Here is a 24,750-nt window from a genome sequence, read left to right as displayed (position 1 = left end):
AAGTTACCCAGCCTATTGTGGTTTGTTGTTGCTACACCAAAATTTTACCTTATCTGGATTTTTATACAGATCTCTAGCCATACTTCTTTTGTCTGGTCCTTCTCATTACCCCTCCACTACCTGAAAAAGAAAAAATCCAAACTACCACAACCTAAAAATGTGAGCACATTTTAATATGTTCATTATTTTCTTTTGGGCAGGAGAAAAAAATAAATTGTCATCTCAACTTATCAAAGGCATTCATCAGAATTCCTGCAAATGTATATATTTCATAAAATTGCCAGTGATAAGCCAGGGTGTTGGGTTTTTTTTGGTTTTTCTCTTTTTTTTTTTTTTTCTAGAGAAAATATTTTCATGGGACAAAAATTTATGTATTTCTACAGAAAAATAAACTGCCCAGTATTGCCACCTGACATTTATAGTTTGGAGGACATAAAAATTTTCAGAGGTCCTTTTATTTCTTGCTCTCAGCTGTTTATAGTTCTTCGGGGGTACCCTGATCTGTAAGTAAATACAGAAAAAGAAAGGACTGCATTCAAATTTTGGAGGAGATTTCATTACATGCTGGTTGCTCTGCCACTTTTTTTCTGCAAAGACTAGACAAGGCAGAACTGAGAGGGAAACTGGATAGCACTGGGACATTTTAAACTTGTCTTCTTCACTCTTATTGATGCTGAGGAAGATCACGTAAGTCATCCAGAAATTCTAAGTAGACTCTCATGTTTCGTAATGTCTGGTTATAAAATGCTGCACTATTGGATGAAATTAATTTCTGAAACCTATAGAATTCTGTTAACATGGTATATTTAGAATTGTTAGAGATCTTGCTGGCATGTGGGTTTTAAATGGGGTGTAATTGTTTGCCCAGAAGCTGTGCCAGTGTGCTCGTTGTCAGATGCAGAGATGCCAGTACAGTTTTATCAGCATAACTTACTTTACTTCACCTGACTGAAACAAGCCGTCCTGCCTTAAGAATTTAATGTCAATGGAAGTGGATAAGTCTATCCATACTGACTAATTTCCTACCTATCAAGGATCTGAAATTTTAAGTATAGATTGAACTTTGCTCAATGTTCTGTTTCTTTTGTCCATGTAGGTGCCTTGTGAAGTTCCACACTGCTTTGCATTTCAGGCATAGATGTTACTTCAGGACTAGTTTTGAATTCAGCTAATTCATCTTATTTTCTAACAAGCTTCTTAATTTTTAAAATTTTCTTTTTCATTCAAAACCACTCAAAATGTTTGAGATCTGCAAAAATATTATCGTTAGATATTAAATAAGAACGTTAAAACCTGAGTAACGTTTTGACTAGGTCTCTTTAAAACTTGAAGAACCAAACTGGCTGAGTTATCCAGGGTAAATCAATCCCACATATATTGCCATTTTATGTTAAAATAAAGAAAAAAGAAAGCACTAACTTAAAGCTGGCTGACTTTAAAAATCATGAATAAAAAATCTCCCAAGTCTCAGCATCAAGTGCTTCTCTGTAGCATATTTTTGTGGCTGTAAGGTAATTTCCTGTGCTCAGGATGACTCAGCATTCATTATCATCCAAGATAACCATCTACTTTGGGTACTTCCATTTAAGCAGAAATCACTGAGCTTATGCTGCTGTGTTGTCCCCTCTGACTTGGACCCCCCTTTTCTGAGCCAAAAGGCAAAGGCTAAAGGTAACTAATCCTTGTTGGGCTCAGCTCCTGTGTTTTTGTAGATGTTAAGGCAATAATAACAGTATTGCTCTGAGTACGTGCACATGACAATGCAGAAATGCCCAAGCTGGCTGTAAATGAACCATTGTGGATACTGGACACAGTCAAGATGAGACAGCAGAGAGCACCAAGAGGACTAATTTACCCAGCTTTTGGCAGTGGTAGCTCCATGTAGGAAAATTTATCCTGCCAGAAAGCAAGCTCATTTATGGTTAGCTCATTTACAGCTAGTCTCACTACTGGAATTTGCAATGTAGACATTCTATTAAGGTGACAAGTGCGTGATTGTTTTAAGTAAAAATATGGAGGTTGAGGTTTTGAAGGCAACTAAGGGCTTCCTTTGAAGGTGGTTTAGGAAGTAGCTACCTCCAGTGATTTCTTTTGCAACTTCTGCTGAAGATGGTATGCCCTATGAATCAACATGTGGGGTCGCATGCCCACCTAAGAGCCTCATGTTTTTACAGCACAGTATTTTAGCTTAAATCACCAAAGAGGATGTGCTTGCATTTAAAGTCTTATTCTAAGGATGAACTGAATCAGAGCAATTGTATCTCTTGGTGTGACAGAAGAAGGCAGACAGCTTGGTGATAATGCTCCATATCTCTCCTTTTAAAAAGCCCAAAGAGACTTGGGTGCCAGAGCCCGTGGAAATGTCTTTCTGCTTTACAGTGCATTAGTGGCTGGCCACCTCATTCTCCTCATATCCTGTCAAAAATATGTCTTTTTAGGGTTGTTGCATTATCTAGTCTCCTACTGTAAAATTTGAACCTGAGAAAGAAGGCAAAGCACAACCCCAAATTTCCTACCTGGCACCAGTGAGATTTCTCAGGTGCTTAAGTCAAAACATATTTTAAAATCAAAATTCACTTATTCAAGTTATATTGTCTTTAACTTCAGGGAAGTTTATACATGTGAACACTACTGGTACAAAGGGATACTGGCACGTAGAGAGGGATTTGGCATTATGAAAGCAAGCAAGTACCAGTAGCCATTCTTCCTTCTATTGCTGCACTCATGCATGATGAGCTCCAGGTTTGTCTCTTGCTTCCCTGCTCCTGAGGCTGCCTGGCTATGATCTAGTGTACTGACCTTACTAGCCAAGTAATGGCTTTCATGCTACTGAATCCCATCAGGAACTTCATGTCTCTTGTGGTAGTCTTCATCCGTGGCTAACTTGTATTATAATTGGCACGCTCAAAATCGTGATGTTATGTTTAAACCTTTCTAAAGCTGAAACACACAAGCTCTTTTATTTCTCTTCTGCCTTGTAGGATTATTTTAGCTCTACACATGCAAAAACTCATATTAGGCAAGAAATTAATCATATCAGGGTAAAGTAGCTACTGAAAAATTGCCAAGCACCATAAACATTGGTCAAAATGCAGGCCAACCATTTGCACAGCAAGTAATTGAAGCTAGAGGTTCACTGGAGCGGCGCGTAACTTTTCATTTTGAATTAGAAAGCTTTTCAAACATAAAATGATATCTGAGAAGACTGCACTACCTAAAAGGTTTCAGTAAACACTGGGAAAAAAAGTGTTAAAATATGCTGGAGAGATCAACCATGCTTTGTGGTTACTTGCTCCACGTAGTTTCACACACATTCTCTGATAAACAATGTCCCACACACTCTGCCCAGACCCATTATTTTCTTCAGCACCAAAGCGTCAAGGGCCAGATCCTCATTTGGTTTAAGTCAGCAGAGCTCTGCTGAGGTTGACTGCTTGCCATTGATTTATGCCAGCTGAAGATCTGGCCTGAAGAGCGACAAAAAAATAATTTTATGTTTTATTTATGGGTGTAAAACAATAGTCCTTAAGGGAGCAGATGTTCCATGTCAAGGGAGGAGGTTTATTAAATGCAATTCCAGACACAAAAGCTAATCTCTGTGGTCAGGGGAGGCATGAGGCCTGTTTTACATGATGAACTTTAATTGAAATCTTGCTCTTTTGTGTTCATTTATTTCTTCTATTTGGGAACTGACAAGCAACATTTTAAATTACTTAACAGCTGCCGGACACCTTAAAAAACAACAGATAGTTGTCTGGAGAAGGTTAGACAGTCTACATTTGTCTTCCAATACCTGCTGAAATGGTATTAATTTGGTATCACGTATTTTTAATTAAGCGGTCACTTCACTAAAGAAATTTCCATCTGTTTCAGATGGAGCTGTGGGGAGAAAGATCGCTCAGTTTTATGGAGGGTTTTGCAATTGTAAAATGTCTTTTTTTTTTTTTTCCTAATTTGGATTTAAACCCAAAGGATTTTGAAATCCTTTCAAAAATAGAAGGGAGTGTCTGCCTCTAAGTCTCAGGCCCCAAACCTCTTATTGTCCCCAGCACCAAAACTATTCCCTTTGTGGACAATCTTCCCTCTGTAGGTCTGAGAGCAAGAGTTCCTTGGCTGCTAAAAATTGAAGTTAAGGAGCTGAAAGAAAATCAGTGGCAAAAGCCTATTTGCAGCAATGTCACTGTTTCTGAAGCTCTCCTCATCATGTTTTATTTCAGTGAGCTGACATTATTGACTCCCATGCTACTGTACCACTCTAAAAAGGAGAGAACATTCAGTGATGTGCCTTTTCCTTGGGTTTAAATGCCACAGAAATGTACCAAGGTGAGATTTGAGCTCTTTAGAGGCACACAGCAATAGTCAGCTGAGCAGTGCTGATTCACATCAGATAAATTTTGGACCAAAATGTATAAGGATGAGATTTACTCCCTGACCTTCTGTGTTCCTTCCCAGAGTAGAGTACAAGGATTGCTAGAGAACAAGCTGTACTTATCAGAGGCCAACAGTGATATGTAAACTGGAGCTTCGGAAAAGGCAATAAGTAGAGGAAAATTGGAGTGAATATTCTTATATTCTATTAAAAGAGAGGAACAAAAGTAAAGACTGAAGAAGGTTGTGTACGGAAAACAAAATGGAAAGGGAGCAAACTCCAGTGTGTCAACTTGGGTGGAAATTGCACATTTAATGTGTGATTTTGTTCTGAATCAGGCTGAGCATAAGTTTGAAATTCTCTGTGAACCAAAATTAGAAAAAATAAACCTGAGGCTAAGCTGACAATGGGATGCAGGGAATGCTGAAACATTTCATTCATGTTTCAGCATAATTTTTTGTTAATTTAAGTTAGAAATCTGGTGCATCTTCATTACACTTTTCAACACAAACAGCAGCAGCAACCACAACCTTCCATTCTATAAACATCAAAGGAGGAGCTTCCAAGGTTCTAAAAAAGCCTCATACTTGTTAGCCTCCCTGGATAAGAAGTTAATGGAACAAGTTTTTCACAACAGATTTATTTTGTTTGACACAACATTTGTTTCCTTTCAAAGCCACTCTGAATAACATTTCCAGTTGCACATTTCCAAAGGCATGACTCACTTCATGGGATGGAATATGTCTATGGTAAATGCATTCTACAGCCACACTGGACCTTCTAGACTCCTTTGTAAGCCTTCCAGAAGAGAAAAGGACTCTTTAGGACACAGTCTCACCTGTTTTAAACCTCTTCTTTAGGATGATGTAAATCAGAGCCTGGAACTGTCTTTTTTTCCCTTATCACCAAAAAGTAGTGCAGGGAGACTGGGGATCAACCTAATTTAACCCAAATATTCTTGTCCATGGGGATAGTTAGTGTAGTATGTTGTAGTAAAGAGTTCACATTTCCAGATACCATATGCAAGTGAGAGAGAGATTTATGCATAGGAAGGAAGTCACAGAAGAATAATAAAATGCTCCAAAAATACAAAGAGCTTACTAAGAAAGAAGTATGAAAATGCCTAAATGTACACAAATGCAAAGTGCAGGATGAATATGTTATATGCTGAATTATCAAATGTGAAAATAAACTGAGGGACAGTAAAAATTAAGACTTTCCAGGGAAAGAAAATAGAGGATGAGTTGTGATAAAAAGGGAAACAATTTTCTTATCAGATGATCTGTTTAGTCCGGGGACCAGTTTTCAGGAGAAGCAGTAGCCCCAGAATTTGAGTCATTTCATACCAGAGCTTGGAAATGCACAATAGAGATTATTCCTGTCTGGGAAGGGAATGAACAGAGGGTCTACTGATCTCATCCAGCCCTCACTTCATTCAGCAGGAATCTTTTCCACTGACTGAAGCAGGATTTGGATCAGACCCTTTTTACCTACCATGTTGATGTCTGTCTGAAAAGACTTAGGAAAAGACATGAACTAGAGCCCAAGTACGACACTAAGAATGGCTTTTTTGGGCTGCGGTAAGGAAAAAGGCAAGTCGCAGAAAATTCTGAAGGAGGCAGCTGGCAAATCAGAGGGACTGTTTTACAGCTGCGAGCTGAGTCAGTTTCTAAAATGTCTTTACGGAATTAAATGACATTAAGCTTGGTGTCGGTAATTCCCTTAAAACTGTAAGCAAACACTTCTCGAACAGCAGATCTAAGGGCAGCGTCATCGCTTGGCAACTTTTGCTTTTGCCACAGCGGGGCTTTGCTATCCAGCTTACTTTATTTTTACACACAATTTTTGAAAGAAGTTTTGCTATGGTTAACAAAACATAGCTACATTTTATATCTGATTCAAAAGAAAACAATAATAATAGAATTGGGCTAACATTTTTGTATATGCCTGACTGATTCCCTTTGCCTGTTTTGAACCTACCTAACGGCAAACCTCACTTCATTCTACACTGCTCTAATTAATTTGACAGGACTGGAAACTTGCTCTTCCTGTTCACACTTATTATTCATCTCTTCAGAATGCCCTGTAGGGAGTATGAAGCACAATAAAGCAGTATTTACCAAATCCCTCAATGCTAAATACACCTTTTAAGCTGACTGCACAATGCCAGCAGTGAAGATCTGACTAAAGGGCAGCCAAAGAAAAACAACATTTTCCAGAGCATCGTCTCTTTACACATGGCTAGCAGGTCTTAGGCAAGGAAACTATGTCTTTTTACCCCACTTCAAATTCTATAGTAGGCTCTGGGGATCCCAGCTTAGTCCTACTGTATCTGAAAGCTCTGCTGTAGCCAAAGCAAATGACAGAGTGATCATACTCAATAAGCTCTGATGTTAGTTCACAAGAGCCACTGAGTAATTTCATACAGGCGTATCTTTTAACCTTTCATCACCCAAATTAGAAACATCATAACACAACATAAAACACATCTGAAAAATCCATTGGAGACAGGAACTCAGAAAAATGCAAGTAGAAATAAGCGTTTTGAGATTTAGGTGTTTTGAGAAAACACTGAAATTGAATGTTAGATTTCCTTTTTTAAAATTCTCTGTGCAGAAAGGGACCTTTTACAAACACACAAGGTGATTAAGGAATTTAAAAAGTGAAACATGCTTATTTGCACACACTGGGGAAGTAACTCAGACATTTCATATTTTAAAAGTGAAAGATCAATGAAAAAGATTTTCAGCAGCAAGTTACCAGTTGGGTCCTCGAATCTAATCATAAGCTCCCTTTGCACCTTTATGCCTCTGTAAATCTCACTTTACATGAAGCTAAAGGTTAAGTTTTCAGAGTACTTGAGAAAATTTCTACATGGCAAAGGGCAGCACTGCACACAAATACCCACATCAGCCCTAAACGAACTAACTAAAGTACCAAATGGGACAGAATCACTGTAGCAGAGCAGTTTTTCCAGATTTCTGCTCTTAACCTCCAAATATTTCTTTGTGTGGCATCCACTGGAGTTAGATGCCACAGTATGCAAATCACTGTTTTTAATGGGGCCTTACTTTCAAAGAGGTGTGGAGAAGCAGATAGGCATTCAATGGGAGTTTTCAAGGCACATGTTAAAACGGAAACTAAAGTAGCTGCCTTAGATGCTTCTGAAAATTAAACACTTTAAGCTCCTGAAAAAATTAGAAAATTAAATTCCTGAGCTGCTTCTGAAAAATTTATGTTGAGTCATCTTTCCTAGTTCCTGAAACTTCTTATTCATATTTCGTTGAAAAGCATGGACACAATCACAGACCTCCTTCCTTATTCCCTTTAGTCTCTGCTTTTCTTCATTTATCCACTTCTTTACCTACAGAAAATTTAAGCATTATTCCATTCACATTCATGGAGTTCTTACACTGACGTTACACTGTTCATCTTTAGGCAAAGCTTAATGAAGACAAACAGGAGTCTCCCGTCAGTTCAGCTTGGTTTTGGAAAAGATCCTAATAGAGAGGAGTTGGGCTCGTTGAATTGTAGATAGAATAACAGCTCAACTCCTTCAGGCATAACTCCTCTATGAATTGCTGTAGAGGAAAACCCACTCCAAACAGATTGAATCTGGAAAAAAAACCTTGGATAATTGGGAGTAGAATGGGTCCATTGACTTCAAGAGGAGCCACTGCATGAATAAAAGGTGGGCTGGCATTGGCTTTTGCTGTGTTATATATAAAAGATGGTTCTCGAAACTAATTAATCCTTGAAAAGATCAGCTGACCCATCTCATTGTTAGCAATGCATTTTTAATTATTCATTTTAGTCAAGCATCATTTGAACACAAGTCAATTTGCAATTTCATTAGAGTACAGAAAAGGCCTGGGGTCTATTCCCAGTAAAAAGGAAAAAATCTCTTGCAAAATTTCATAAAAGATGTTAATCCTCCAATTAATTTTATGTATCAAGCAAGAATTAATGTGTCCTGCTTTTTAAGCAGAAGTAATCTTGCCAAGAAATGCATTTTGTCATACCTTCCCCTCCAGGAAAACCTCTTTACAAGCTTTGTGGCAAAACATCCTGGCAACTAATGACTAGCTTTGAAGCAACATTCACAGACCATTTGCTTTGATGACATTTGGAGCTTTTTTTCTCCCCCCACTACTCATTCCAAAGTCTATTGTAAGTGTAGTGCTCTCACTGCACTGCTTTTGAAAACTAATCAATAAAGTAAGATTTGTCAGGTTGCATCTCAGGAGTATCACATCTTTTAACTCCCTTCTCGGTTGAGCTGCTGTACACATTTTTAAACTAAACCTTATGAACAGATTTGAGTATGTTATACATACTATATTCACAAGCACACAAGTGTGACGCCTGTCTTTTTCTCTCTTATATTAACTTCAAAAGCTTAAAACTTCTTCCAGTTAACCTTCCGTAAAACTGACATTATGTGGTCATCATACATAATCAAGTGATGGATTGCATGCCAAGAAGTCACAAAGAGCAAATGTTTACACTTGTTATAACTATTACAATTACAGTATTGTAAAAATGGAAAAAAAATTACTTCACTCCATGCTAAAGAACTCCAAAGAAAACACATCCATGTTAGTAAATACTGAAACGAATTTTGAATACCTCACAAGCCTCAGCATAAATCCTAGAGTGACGCATTCTGTACTCACAGAAATGAATCGAGATCAAACTATAGGCCACAGAGTTTCATCTTTATTCTAACTTTTGACTTTTCTTAACAAATGCTAAAATCTTTAGGTCTGATTTCTAATTTCAATGGCTTTATGTTATGTGTCTCAACTGTACCTCATCTAATTTAGTAAGATGCAAACTAAGGAAGTACTTAAGTTACTTATCAAGGGTTTCAGATGACACATTATTATTGTAGTCAAAAGTCAATATTTGCTAATCATGTTAGTAGAGGAATTGATCCAGGGCTACAAATCTTGAATTGCTAAGGCATTTAAGATTAATTAAACTTGTCTTCTCCTCATTTGACATATACACACATAGCACAACACCCCCAACCCTCACCATTACCTCTCTTCTGAAATGGACAAGTCTCTGTCTCTGTAAGGAAAACCTGTCTAGTCTGCAGTGTAGTATGAAAAACTCTTAATTCTCTCAGCTTTCTACCTCCACTGTTGGGATGGTCATTCAGAGGCTGACTTCAGGTAGCAGGGTAGGTCATGTTCAGCATGTTGGGGTTGTGCCCTTTCTCTTTGACATAGACTAGTATGACATGTATTAGTAGTATGACATCAAACCAGGCTGTTGTATTCTACCTGTGATCTTTGTACAAGTTTGCTGTTGAAATCAGGAGAGAGCTGCATGCTGAGCAAAAGCAGAACCAATCTGGCAGTGTGACACAGGTTGAAAAAAACTGATTGCTCATCTTGTTTCAACTGGCATTGTTCATCTAACAGTCACACACGTTCAAGGTACTGAAGTGCTAAACAGGTCTTATTCCACATAGTGGGAGAAGAGCAGAGAGTTTATGCTGTACTATTTATCCTAATTTTCATTTTATCATGACGTGATGTCCTGGGGTACAATGCAAAAAAGGTGTATTCTATCACCATCTGTTAAAATGTGGGAGGGGTGGTGATCCTTATCTCTGTGGGAGATATCCTCTGCTGATGTGCCATCTGATAAGATCAGGGGGATGATCATCGTTATCTATTCACAACCCATCCTTCCTCCAGAAGATATATTCTGTTAATGGGCCATTAAGTCCTATTGTGTGACTGATAAGATTACATCATCCCATTGGGAGATGCCCCAGCCAGGGGCAGGAGCCAAGCCTTTCCTACCTAGATAAAAAAACTGGGGTTTGGGACCCGAGGGCAGACCTTTCTACTGGATCCCAGAGGAAAGTCGGACCATTTCCACATCATCGCTGGATCTTCGGAGGAAAACTGCACCTTCTACAGGAGCACTGCTTCAACTGAATCACATCTGTCATCCAGGAGGACTGCAGCCACCATTTATACGGACTGCTACCAACACCCTGACTGACAGGGTGTCAGGTTGTATTTCTGACTGTGTTGGTGGTTGTTTCTTTTATATTATTGCATGTATTTTATTTTTTCTCTTTTCTCCTATTAAATTGTATTACTGACTTGGAGTCTCGCACTGGTTTTACTTTCAAACCAACACACGTGAACAGTTAAAAACTGATCTATGTCTTTCTCTCTTTCAAAGCTGTTGTAGAATTTGGTGTGTACAACATGAAAAGATTTAGCACATTTCCTAGGGCTAGGTGCAGTGTAAGCAGGTAATGTGCAAGCTTCCACATGCAGACTTGCCAATGTACTGACAGGCTGGATTTGCAACCCTTCTGCCACAACAGCCTCAGTCTCCTCTGAGCATACCATCAGCTGCTCAGAGGCCATGCCAATGTCTGGACATGTGGATTTGATCAGCAATGTAGTGACTTCCTGATAGAATCATATATTTATTCAGAACCTGGCTTAGAAGGAGGTACAGATGTGCATTGAAGCAGGAATCTCTTAGTGGATGAAATGTGGCTTATCTGCTACCCAGCATATATTGCTGCAGTTTGTGTACTGTGGTTTTCTCTTGTTTGACTTTAAGCTATTATTATGCTGGTCTAAACAGAGTGGATTAAATGTTTATATGAGAATAATAGAGCAAAGTGGAGAATTGCAATCAGATACATTACGAGAGATCTACATAAAACTTGGGCAAACCAGAAGGATGGGTCTATCTATACCAGATTAGCCCAGATTTACACTCATAAATGGGATAGTAGCGTTGGAAGCCATATGTCTGATTCAACAGAGTCACTTGTAAAACTGGTGTTTTGCAAAGACTTATAAAGTGGGAAGTGTTCACTGTTACCAGGAGATTGAACTGATATTGTGTATTAAATCATCCAGTGACTGCACTGTCTTGGTTTGAAAGACAGGTATGGTCTAAGGAAAGGCAGGAGCCCCTTCTCTGTGATGCAGAGTGCAACCCCCCTCCCTTTTAATTATTTTAGGTCCAATTCAGACGCCTTCAGGCAGGAGATATGGGGATAAGAATAACAGTTCTTTACTGGTATCTAACAAGGCAGAAAACAACAACAGCTATAAAAATTGGCAACAGAACAGTCTAGCTCCGCTCCAGTCCCTTTTGGCCGCAGGCCGTCTCCCTGTGCTCAGTTACCGGTGCTGTGGGGGCAGGGCAGGTCCCGTGCAGTTGAAGAGGGCTGGGTGATGGCGGCAGAGGCCCAGGGGTGAGAGGGGATGGGAAAGTGACTCCCCCTCACGGTGTTGGTCGTGGTGCTCAGCAGAGTGTCCGGAGATAGTAGGGTGAGATGGGAGAGCAGCAGAGCGATGTCCAAAGGCAGGGAGCGTGGATCTCAGTGCTGGGATGGCAGGGGAAGATGCCAGAGTGGAGCCCAGGCTGTCTTCCCACTCCACGAGCCAAGCGAGAGCCCAGCTCCAGACCCCCCCATCCCACCTTTCCTTTTCCGGTTCCCCCCCACCTCGCTCTCCAGCCACCCCCCTACGAGAGAACATTATCTGTCGTTTCAAGGTGTAGCCACAATTACTTAGCATAACAATGGGAGAAAATTCCATTGAAAGAAAAGGCAATAATTCAACCTCCAACACTGCACAGGGTTTGATAAAGACATGGAGATCATCAACATGCACATTAAAAAAAGTAACTGTTTTGAGCACTGTGGTATCCACCCTGCATACATTTCAGATCAGCACATTATTCAGTATGGTACTTGGCTATTTTGCGAAATCTAAACAACGCATTTTGTTTAATATTCTAACTAGTGTTAAACTATTAATCTAAATGTGCTAATAGTCGCTGTCATGTAAGTTGAGCATCTGAAAGCCTCTCAGCAGTAATGCCCTATCTTCAGGTAATTTCTTTTTCATATTAATTCAGTAAATAATATATAACATAATTTACTCTTTAAAGTGGTTCCCCCTTCCCTCTTTTTGAAATTAAACATTATTTTATGATTGTATTTTAACTTACAAATTTATTAACTTAGACCTGCCACACACAGGCTGAGCTACTAATTTCTTTATTTATGTGTTTGTCTTTAGATCAATCATGGTGTTATTTTTAATGTGCTTTCGACGTATTCAAAATCTCAGCTTTTTCTATGTGCATGTATCTATTTGCCTCAGTAGATTGTAAGTGAATATCACACTTACCTTTACTGGTCTATGCAAACTCAATTTGATAATCTTAGCTCATCTTCCAGTGGACACATATCTGTGACACAAGTGTCATCTTTGAAACTGGCACTAATTGGCATTCATATTGGAATTCTCAATGGTATGGTCACAGACACAAGGTAAAAATTTGGCTCTGTTGAAGGCAACAGGAGTTTTGTCATTGACTTTAATAGGGTCAGGACTTCTTCCAAAGACTGAACTGACTGTCATACAGATGTTCAGGCTGAAATGGGAGATTCAAATCCTCTGTGTTTGCTCATGACTAATAAAATGTCATTTTCTGCTAACCTTTGTCCTCTCTCTGCCAGGATCTAGTCCTATTTTTTAAAGGAGAGAGTGAATAAGATAAGACCTCCAGCTTCCTCTTGCTTTGCCTTCCCCAAATGCCAGTTCCCTTCCTTCTAATTATACTTGATATAATATCTCTTCAGGCCCAGTGCAAGTTCTCTGTCTTCTGTTGTCTCTTGAGTCTTCAACTCTTGTGTATTTTTAACCGCTCCGTTTTCTTAGTGACTCTACCTTCAAAGATGCTCTTGCTCTTGAAAAAATGAAATTAATTTAATTCAGTCTATCTTTCTAACAACCCACTGATTTCCTCATGCCTGCCTGCACTTTCTCAGAAGATGTTTCTTGTCATTACTAAGAAGCTTCTTAGTCTCTGGTAAAAGAATCTACAGTTCTCCAGGTTCTGTACTTGGCTTCATCTGAAGACAATCTTTATCCTTTTCTTTACTGATCCTTCCGTCCCTGGCTTGAAATGCCTCCCTGGCATTTCAATTTACTTTGGACATGCACCTTCGTTGAAGCTCCTTTATTTATTTATTTTTCCTCTCTTTGCCGCTTTCTCTCTCCATTGCCTCACAGAGGTATCCATGTCAGAATCCTTGATGCACTTCCCTTTCTATGACAGTTATTCTCCTCTGTGCATCTGCACTTTCACAGTCATTTGCTTCTGTACATCCTGCTGTCACTTACATAATGGCTTAACTTCCTAAGGTTGGTTATTTACCACTTCTTCCTGATTTTTAGATTCTCATCTCCTCTATCAGTCCTGTTACACTTGCTGTTTCCTGAGTTGTCTCTTAGGCCATCTTTTCTCTTATCTTGCTGCCCCTTCTGCCATTGATTTTCTTCTCTATCGAGGTGGCAATCATGATTTTTTTCATCAACACAAGCTAAAAATGTTATGATCATCTCTGTTCTTGATGGATGATGTCAGCAAGATCTCCCTACTTCCTCTCCTTCCATCTAAAATACTGCTTTCCAGTACTGCCTTGTCTCCATCAACCAGCACCTTCCTTGATCTTCTACTGCCTGCTATAAGAAATGCAAGCCATTAAAAAACCCAGTGAAATCTACTGCTTGAGGTTCCACTGTCATTTATCTTCCACTCAATTTATGACTGCTTCTCCCATTCTTCCCTTTTACAGAGTTCCTCTGTCTCCCTTCTCCTTTCTGTGCTTTCTGCTGTGTTGCTCCATAGAGAAGGAAGCATTTTTTGTTGTCATCCCTGAGCAATTTTTTTCTTTTGTTTCCTGAAATTTCTCATTAAAACTCATCTCTCAAGTTTGAACTGTGCCTTTCAGTCAAGCAGAGCCTTTAATGCACTGGAAGACAAAAACTGTGATACTGGCCAAGGCCTGTAACTGTAATCTCTTCTCATGCCCAGGCACAGCCCCAGTGAAGTCATTGTTCCTCACATTGCCTGGAGACGGTAGAGAGCACAGATTGGTACTCATGTTTGAAATGCACGAACAGCCCTCAGTGTGCTACAGTACATCACTGTTAAGAATGTAGAATAGTCACTATACTGACACGTGAAATAATTGCATTCCTCCTGTAGTAAAAAAAAAAAAAAAAAAAAAAAAAAGCAAATGCTGAACACCTTGAAGCCCAGAGCAAAGCTGAAAGCTGAAAGTTCTACAACTGTTCTTATCTGGCATTGAAACACACTGGCTACTCTTTTGAAAGGTTTCCATTAGAAGTTAGGACAGGAGTTCTTGATACACTCAATTACTTGCTGTGACTTAGAAAGCACTGCTATACAGAATTTTTACTGGTTAAGTTTTTACAACTAAGGCTATGTAGGAGTTAGAATGAGATTATCTCAGTTTTACAGAGTAGGGTGACTTTTTGGATAGGTTTTTATTTTATTCTGCGAAGTTTCTCCCACCAACCTCAAAGGAGTGCTGGAGGAGTGCAAAGACTGAACTCCCTGTGACAGAAATAACAACATACTGCAGTGTGTGGACCGCTGAGTGAGATATCAGAAATATTCCCTCTGATATACGAAGAGAATGATGTCACATAGTATGATACTAAATATTTAGTTCTTTAGGGTCATGAACTAGAGGTTCTGTAGGCCTTGGCTCAAGAGTCCAGATGTACTGTGGACAAGTGAGTCATTTTCCAGTTCATACAGGGCTACCCTTGATATTATGAACTTCAGACCAATGTATTCTGTGTTCTGCAAATGGCTCTCTTTTTGTGTCAGGACCATGATACAGTTTGGACAAAGTCTACAGCTGAAGGTTTTAAGTGGTGAGTTCCGGAAAAATGAATGGAAGAATCCAGAATTCAATCTCCAGATCCACATGTCACAACCTTTATGATAATTAAAACTCCTCCAGTACAGGAAATCAAATTAAATTAAATGCTTTGAGCCACTGCATGACTTCTTTATTCTGCCTTCCTGGTCGTGCAATCCATATATTATGCTGAACCATTTTTCTTTACAGTGTGATAGGAAAGGTTTTCCTTTGGGAACACTTCAGCTCTGAGCCAGCTTTGACCTCTGACTCAGAGTTCAATGCTTCTCCACAGTCTAGAAAATCTGAAGGTGACCACCATCCCTTCACTGAGACCCTGTGGCACAAAATCCTGTCTTCTCCTCTCCCACACCTCTCTGTGTACTGATAGCAGGACCAGCTGGCTGTCCCTTGGCAGTCAGGACTAGGCCTGCCCTCTCCATCACAAAACTGATTTGAATACATTTACAGGATTTACATGATTCAGTTCAAGTGCCCAGGATTAGCTCAGCTGGTCAGAGCATAGTGTTAATAATGCCAAGGTTGTGGGTTTGATTCCTTTATGGGCCATTCATTTAAGAGCTGTACTTGATGATTCTTGTGGGTCCCTTTAAACTCAGAATATTCAGTGATTCTGTGAAGGTAATTACTGCAAATTCCTGGCCTCTGAGCCAGTCAGGGCTAATCAAGCCTCACGACCCCTTCAGCACAGCACTGGATGGCCATGCAGTACTGTTTGCCTAGGAATACTGAAAATCTATGTGGGCAAGTGCTGTATGAGTTATCCAGCTGCAAGTAACTTTTCCCAGGCATTTAGAATACACCTTAGAAAAAGGAACTTAAAAAGGCATCTCTGTTACCGAGTGGACCATTGCAAACACCTATCTTGGCCAACAAAAGGTGAAACACACCTGTGGGACGGGAGTAAGAAACCACGAGTTCACTACTGAGCTCAAAAGAAAGTTTGCATGTTTCTGTTGTAAAAGGACCTTTTATGTATCAGAGGTTGACTTTCTGTGCACAAATCTCCTGGTTGTGTAAAGTGTCCCCAGCTCCACAGAGGAGCTGTGACAATTTACACTAGCTGAGGTGCTGCTCAGCATTTTTGGTTATGGACCTTATTCACTCATGGCTAGTTAGAGCTCCTGTGGAGCTGTTAACAGCACTGTGCGGGTGTAAATCTTGCTTTAGATGACTTTGGAACAGTTAGGAGACAGCCTGCCTGTCTATAAAGTAGAAGCATCCTTGAGCATATTCCTGGCATGTCCTTACAATAGAACGGTGCCCCAGCAATATGTAATACAGCTATTTTTACCTAAGTGAAGACCTACAAATAATGTCCACTAAAAAGTTGCCATACAAGATAATTAAGTTTGTCTTTTGGCATAGCCTATTGAATTTGTGTCTGTGTTTTCAAGCAGTTACATCCCAGAACACACCAAGCTCCTCATCCTCCTCAGGCTGTTGTGCTAACTTACCTACATTTTCTTCTAGCAATAGTTCAGTCAGGGAATGGCATCAGTCATTTTATTGAATTAAGTCTGCTAAATAGTCAAAGAGCAGCCTAAGGTAGGCAAGGCCTAAGGTACTGACATGGAGCAGCAGTTCTTCTGTACTCCTCTTTGCAGTAAAATTATGTGAGTGTAAATGAGAATTCAGTTGTATGGCTAGCTACTTTCTGTGTACTCACACAGGTAGTTTGCATGTCCCTGTGCTGGGATGCAGCTATGCTGCAAAGGTCGGGTGGCATTTTCACAGCAAGGCCCTGAAACACAGACATTTCAGAACACGTTCCTCTCCCTGTGACACTGTGTTGGGGGTTGGATTGTTCCCCTTTTCTTTCTGTGGAATTCCTCCCATTGTTATGCTAAGTAATTGTGGCTACACCTTGAAATGACACATAATGTTCTCTCGTAGGGGGGTGGCTGGAGGGCGAGGTGGGGGGGAACCGGAAAAGGAAAGGTGGGATGGGGGGTCTGGAGCTGGGCTCTCGCTCTCGCTTGGCTCGTGGAGTGGAAAAGACAGCCTGGGCTCCGCTCTGGCATCTTCCCCTGCCATCCCAGCACTGAGATCCACGCTCCCTGCCTTTGGACATCGCTCTGCTGCTCTCCCATCTCACCCTACTATCTCCGGACACTCTGCTGAGCACCACGACCAACACCGTGAGGGGGAGTCACTTTCCCATCCCCTCTCACCCCTGGGCCTCTGCCGCCATCACCCAGCCCTCTTCAACTGCGCGGGACCTGCCCTGCCCCCACAGCACCGGTAACAGCACAGGGAGACGGCCTGCGGCCAAAAGGGACTGGAGCGGAGCTAGACTGTTCTGTTCTGTTGCCAGTTTTTATAGCTGTTGTTGTTTTCTGCCTTGTTAGATACCAGTAAAGAACTGTTATTCTTATCCCCATATCTCCTGCCTGAAGGTGTCTGAATTGGACCTAAAATAATTAAAAGGGAGGGGGGTTGCACTTTGCATTGCAGAGAAGGGGCTCCTGCCTTTCCTTAGACCATACCTGTCTTTCAAACCAAGACACACTGTGAGTGGTGCCAGCAGAAAAACAAGGTAACAGTGAACAAGGGAAAAACCCTTACTGACCTTTGTAAATCTCCCCAAGATCAGCGTACACAAAGCCAGCAGTGAGTAGGAGGAAGGAAAAGCTCAGTCTTGTGAATCCTTATCAGTTGTCCACTTCTTGGGGGAAGCTGATTCTGCAGAGCACAACATGACATTTCAATGTGTTTTCCAGATGCAGTGTGTGAATTCCAAGGGATACAAAACTGGTGTACGAAAGATGTATTTCTAGGTAACACTAAGGGGGAAAATAGGTCACCCGAAAAAGATATTTCTGTAGAATTTTTTAACTTTAATGATACCAAATTACAGCAAAACTTCCCCAGACTGTTCTTGCAAGTAATTTCTACCATAAAATATAAAATTACAGTAAATCTCCTTTAGTATTGTGGCCACTATTATAATCAGTTTTGAAGAATGTGCTCCATAAGTGGAAATATTTTGATTTAACTTCCTGTTGAGGAGCAGTCTAAAACATATACTTTAAATTACACTTTAAAAAATGGTATGGACTTATGCATGGTATGGACTAATACATGACTACAGTGTATATGGTACACTGGCTCAGTGTAATGAAATTCTCCTCCAATGTTGTCATTAAGTTGCAGTAAATATTAAAGCTACGTTAATTTTAAAATAGGTTTATTTCTTCATTTTAGCTGGTAGATATTCTTGCATAGAAAACTAATTAAAATATACATACATATATAAAACAGGGCAGGACTGGTGCTTTCAACTGTTACTACCAAGCATCTTGGCTTCCATCAGCAGTATGGCAGCTGGCTGACAGCAACATGGAGGAAACAGTCACACAGAGGACTTCTCAGGGTGAGAATGAAAGAAATTGAAGTCCCAGGCCTTCTCCCATCTTCTCTAATTTCTAGCAGCAAATTAATTATTAATTAATTGAAATACTTCCTGTGAATAACAAAACTCAGATCTGAAGGGTAGAAGTAACCATTTCTCATTTGTGGTCAGGCCATCATGGGCACAGAACTACCATGAAATGAAAAGTATGGAGAAATTCCACTGAGTTGACTGGGTGAGAAAAAAGTCAGCTCTTTAGAGTCTAAAAAATAATAGTACTTTTCAGAAGTTTGATGAAACCGAGTGAGAGGATGGAGGAAAAAGTCTCAAAAAATCCTTCAATCTGCCGAAGAACTCAGGTAGGCAATCATTCTTACTAGAGAATCCGTGGTGGATTCTCATGATATTGGATCCAACCAGAAAAGGTTCAGTTTGAACTTATATCTTTAAGAAACTCCATTAATTAATCGGTAGGAAATCAGGCTTAATTGCTTTCAATGCTCACAAATCTACTTGTGTTTTTTTCTGGAACACAGGCAACTTGCTGAGATGACAAATATATGTCTCCCAAGAATCTCTCCCTTTCATGAACGTCTGAATATTTTCATTTCCCAAATGTATACCTGTTTGACAGTTTTATACCTAACAGATGTTTTATGTAGATTTATTGTCTCAGACTTTTCCAGACAATGAAAAAAAGGTCTGTCTTTACCAGGACTACACTGATCACCATTATCTCAAACCATTGCCAAATTTATTTCCATTCACCTCCATAAGTCTTTCCTCCAAATTTTCTTCATATCTCGCTGGTTATCTATTACAGAACTGCCATTTGGTCAGACCCTTTCTAATGTGTTATATTATCAAGATTTGACACTCCCGTGGAGTGTATTCAAACTTTGTTTTGATTTCTACAAATTTTTCATCCGTGATGTGGAGCCTTTAAAAAATTTCAGGTCTGCAGATTTCTGTATAACATATATGAGCTTGTTGTTCTGACTCCACTCACATCCTTTAGAAGCAGTCCAACTGTTCCTCCCCTCCACATCCAGAGATTATAGACTGCACAGTTTAAGCACATCAACCTTGGGATTCTGAAATGTCAGGAGTAATTAACTTATAAAGTAAAAAATATCTGAGGTACAGATCTAACTAAAAATAAATGTAAATTTTAAATAGTAGATTGGTCCAATCTCCCACAAAGGAGCAGGAGTCTGGTTGTTGGGAAGCCTTAACAGGACAAGATTCCTGCTTAGAACTAGACAGCACATCACATCAGATATTGTGACATTACAGTTATGAAAGGGAAAGGGAAGAAAAGAGCCCTGAGGAATTAAAAAAAAGTCCATGAGATATGGATAGCAGGCTTCTGTGAAGAGTTTCTGTTGGCCTAGAGAGAAAATTCTACAGAGAATAGGTCTGTGAGACTTCAATCCCAGACCATAAACAAACACAGTTATCTTCACCTTTCTTTACTATTGGTTGGCAATCTGGCATTCCAAAAAAGGAGAAAGTCTTTTGACACTGTATGTTGGATATTGAAATCTTTGTTGGTTTGATTGTCACTTCTGATATGTGGTGTACACTGAAGTCACAAGTACGAATGAGCATGCTGCAATTTCAGCAAGGTGGAAAATAGAGTAAAATCTGGGGTAATTTATTCATTGCTAACACCTATTCAAGTTCAATAAAGAAATAGCTATTGCAGTTAATGTTGTCTTCTTTTACAGCATTTAGTGTTTACAAAAACATCTATCCCTACTGTCCCGATCCAGGTACAGTATATCCTAAAAGAAGCAACCAAAAAGTCAAGAATTCAAATTTGTGAATTTCTAAGCATATTTCAGGATTTTGCTGTAGAACATGACAGAGAACTCTTTCTAAAAATGATCCTTTGCACGTCATTATTGGTGAAGGAACCACTTGTGTTGGTTTTGGCTGGGGCAGTTAATTTTCTTCACAGTGGCTGGTGTGAGGCTGTGTTTTGAATTTGTGCTGAACACATGGCTGGTAATACAGAGACGTTTTTGTTTATGCTGAGCAGGGCTTGCACAGAGCCAAGACCTTTTCTGCTTCTTGTACTGCCATGCTGGTGCATGAGAGGTTGTGAGGAGACACAGCCAGGACAGGTGACCCAAATTGACCAAATGGATATTCCAGACTGATATCATGCTCAGTATATAAAGTGGGGGAAAGAAGGAGGAAGCAGTGGAGTATGTGCAGGGCTCCATAACATAAGATTTGTCTTTACAAGTCACTGTGAGGTGTAATGGGGGCCTGCTTTCCTGGAGATGGCTGAACACCTGCCTGCCCATGGGAAGTAGTGACAAAACCACCAGTACATGTAGAAACCAGAGCTGTGAAGAAATACTGCAGTTATGATTTACAGCACAATTGCCAGAGTCTTCCCAGCTTCATCTCTGATGGCTACTTACTCAGGCTGTCATTTTTAGCTCCACAGATTATATCTGCCTTGGCCTCTTCCACAAACACTTGATTCACTGGAGTGTGTTGCAGACAATACAGCTCTCAAAAAATGAAGCATTTGTGTTCATTTTCTTCTATTTTATCTTAGGAATTCTACTATTTAGGTCACTATCTGTTGCTTCCAGCTATTCTTTCTTGAAAAATTGTAGCTCTTTTTAGTCTTAAGAAGATAAAATCAATGAATTCATCTAAGTTATTCCTCTGGGTATAAAGGTCTAGATGTAATAAGTGGTACACATGGCATAAGATTACATTGCTATTCCTGAACTGCAGCCCCAAGATTAATTGTGCCTTATAGGCCAAAACTTGAAGAACTGCTGGGTGCTGGCCTCTGAAAATCTATACAACACAATAAAACCCCAGTATTACTAAATTTCTGAAATGCTTTAAATGTGATCCCTCCCTAGCATGAGAGGAAGGATGTGAATGTATGTCTGCAGAATTTTAGATACAGGTATGGAGAATAATGATGAATGGATTCTCTACCTGATCATATCTGCCTTTCCTAAAAGAAATTAAAAATCTGCTACAGGTTTTACTTGAAAAAGATAATACTTGGATTTTAGCAATCAACATCACTCATTGTGAAACCTGTCAATATCTGTGGAATAAAAATTATACTTCGATATGGGGACACACAGGAATTCCATTTACATTACATTTGAACTCACTGATTGCTCTACTGGCATAAAAAATTGGTTTGGTCTGAATGAAGAGGAGTGCTTAAGCAAACAGTCATAAATCAATTTATAATGAAACCTGACAGTCATAATTTAATTTAGAATGTATTTAAGATTGTTGTTACTATTTGTATAGGACTTTTTTGCCTGGAGGAAGATGTGGCTTCATAGTGAAATGTCAGCTATTGAAATACTAAACTTCTTAAGTGTACATACGTATTAATTAATTAAAATTATGTAGATACTTTCCTAATGAAGATCTGTTGTCTACTACAAGCAGTCAAAAGACTCCATGATAGAGGCATATCAGTGGGCCACAAAGAAATCACCAAGAAGCACAAAGGATACTGAGCACAACCTGTAAAATCTGGGGGGTGATGAGGCTGCTGTTCAACTTTCTTTCTCAGTGGTGATGAGAGAAAGCAAGTCAAGTTACAAAAAGAAGTAATTCTATTCAGTTTGTTAACTGAGAGATGGTATAGTAGGGCTTTTGGGGATAGTCAGGCTGTGACTAAAAAACCTTAGCAGTTTGTCTCACCATTAAGTAAGAAAACCATGTTCCTAAGATATTGTGAATTCTATTTGGAAAGCAATATTTAATGAAAACCAAATTAGAGGCTTTTGAAGTCTAATAAATGCTAAAAAGAGGTACTTATGAAGAGTAAAATAAGTAACAAAGTCTCTCTGTCATGATTAGTTTAAAAGCAGAGGGCAATGGATTGCATTTGCCTCACTATCAAAATTGGTATGTGTCACACTGATCAGCAGATTCTTTAAATATGGTTTAAATAAGCAACACATAGGAAGTACTTGAGTAAGAAGTGATAGTAGTTTGTTAAAATGGAGTTTGTGTCTTTATTGCATCAGAAAGTTCACAAGAGGTACTTTCCACACTTGACATGAAAAGAGCATTCCCCTTTTCAAGTACTGAACTCTTATTTTACAGCACTGATGCTCATGATAAAGGGTGAGCCAGTATATTCTGGCCAATATATTCAAAGACAGAGCAGTGGTGGCATTTTAGGTGGGCAGCTCCAGTGCCTTTCTAGTGTGGATGCTGAGAAAATCAGCAGTAAGCTGGTTTTCAACGTTCTTAGTGTGCTGAAGGACACAGTGACAGCATCAGGGTGTATCATTTCCATGCAGAACTTGGGGAGCTATAATGTGGTTAGCCGGTATTATTTATCTCTATTTATCCCAACTTCAAACCTGATTAAAAGTTAGTCCTTTCACATCGAGAATGAAACCTTCCTCAGAAAAATACTCAACATTTAAACTAGCTCCTTCCTTTCACCTTGTCAAATAATAATTAACAAAATTTCCCTGAAAACAAAAATTATACTGGTTTCTTTACAGAATTGTATCTAGGGAAACATACTGGGGAGGGAAGGATTGCTAAGCTGAACACTGTTCTAGCAAAAGCCTCTCTTTTTATCTTTCTCAATAATATTTAACACTCTGGTGCATCGCTTCCTTAAAAGCCAGTTTTATAACCCTCATATTTAATACTGATACGAGTAGCCTTTTCTCTGCCTTTTTCTTGGCATCTGGCACGTTGTCCTGGGGTACAATGCAAAAATGTGTATTGTATCACCATCTGTTAAAATGTGGGAGGGGTGTTGATCCTTATCTCTGTGGGAGATATCCTCTGCTGATGTGCCATCTGATAAGATCAGGGGGATGATCATCGTTATCTTTTCACAACCCATCCTTCCTCCAGAAGATATATTCCGTTAATGGGCCATTAAGTCCTACTGTATGACTGATAGGATTACATCATCCCATTGGGAGATGCCCCAGCCAGGGGCAGGAGCCAAGCCTTTCCTACCTAGATAAAAAACTGGGGTTTGGGGCGTGAAGGCAGTCCTTTCTACTGGATCCCAGAGGAAAGTCGGACCATTTCCACATCATCGCTGGATCTTCGGAGGAAAACTGCACCTTCTACAGGAGCACTGCTTCAACTGAATCACATCTGTCATCCAGGAGGACTGCAGCCACCATTTATACAGACTGCTACCAACACCCTGACTGACAGGGTGTCAGGTTGTATTTCTGACTTTGTCGGTGGTTTTTCTTTTATATTATTGCATGTATTTTATTTTTTCTCTTTTCTCCTATTAAATTGTATTACTGACTTGGAGTCTTGCACTGGTTTTACTTTCAAACCAGCACATTTATTGGCGTCCAACGTGGGGCAAGAAGGGTACTGAGAAAAGTCAGTATTACAATTTTGTATTCACCATGATTGTCAAAATGCTTACATGGGTTTTATATCTTGCTCTCTATATTTTTCCGCACATGGGGAACTGTCTGTCAGCTGTAATGCTGCTGTGTAAACCAGGATATGGTATAAAAATTGCTTTACTGGCCTATTATGTCTACTGCATGATAACCTCTGAGGCAATGAACATAATCCGGAATATATACTCGACTTTGTTTGCTTGTCCTAGTCTAGGTTGCTACATCCGGGGTTTCAACAATCACACCCAGCCCTTGGGTGGAGGGGTAAAGAATGATTTTTTCCAATCTTTCCGGCCTGATTCAGTAGGTTTTGGAAATGTTGAGTTCCCGCTGGATGCTAAGGACACCATAATATTGTTGTTAGTTCTGCTTTGTCTCCTCTGCACAGCCTACAACATGTTTAGAAACAGAACACTACATGGTGTATTGATGCGTATTCTTGAGGAAGCGGAAAAAAGAAACAAATCAACTTCGTCCATGTCTGCACAGAATGTCACAAAGAGGAGAAGAACCAAACACAGAGCAACAGTGCCCATGTCTATGCAGACTGCCACAGAGGAGGAAAAAGCCAAAAGCAAAGCAATAGTGTCCGTGTCTATGCCAGACTGCCACAGAGGAGAAAAAAGCCAGAAGCACCATCAGCATCTCCACACAAACCATCACTGAGCCAAACAGCCTAGACCAGTAGCAGTTGCCCCCGTTCAGAAGAAGAAATCAAAGAGCAAATCAGTCCACATAGTGACTGACGAGGACATGGCAGGACCTTCGCACCCAGCGGAAGAAACAGAGCCAGAAAGCATCACTCGCTCTCTATCCCTGGGTGAGCTGCGTGACCTGCAGAGGGGATTCACCC

General features: G+C 39.9%; 1 protein-coding gene across 4 annotated transcripts in view; it reads left to right on the top strand.

The window, feature by feature from the left end:
• Window positions 1–24,750, top strand: part of LOC148224178 (uncharacterized) — a 470,521-nt gene that overhangs the window by 113,736 nt on the left and 332,035 nt on the right. The gene's annotated exons all lie outside the window — the stretch shown is intronic.

Source organism: Sturnus vulgaris, chromosome 3 (genome assembly GCF_052056855.1).
Source record: "Sturnus vulgaris isolate bStuVul1 chromosome 3, bStuVul1.hap1, whole genome shotgun sequence".
NCBI classification, from domain to species: Eukaryota; Metazoa; Chordata; class Aves; order Passeriformes; family Sturnidae; genus Sturnus; species Sturnus vulgaris.
The sequence above is the reverse complement of the archived record's forward strand: the minus strand, read 5'-3'. Positions and strand labels throughout refer to the sequence as shown.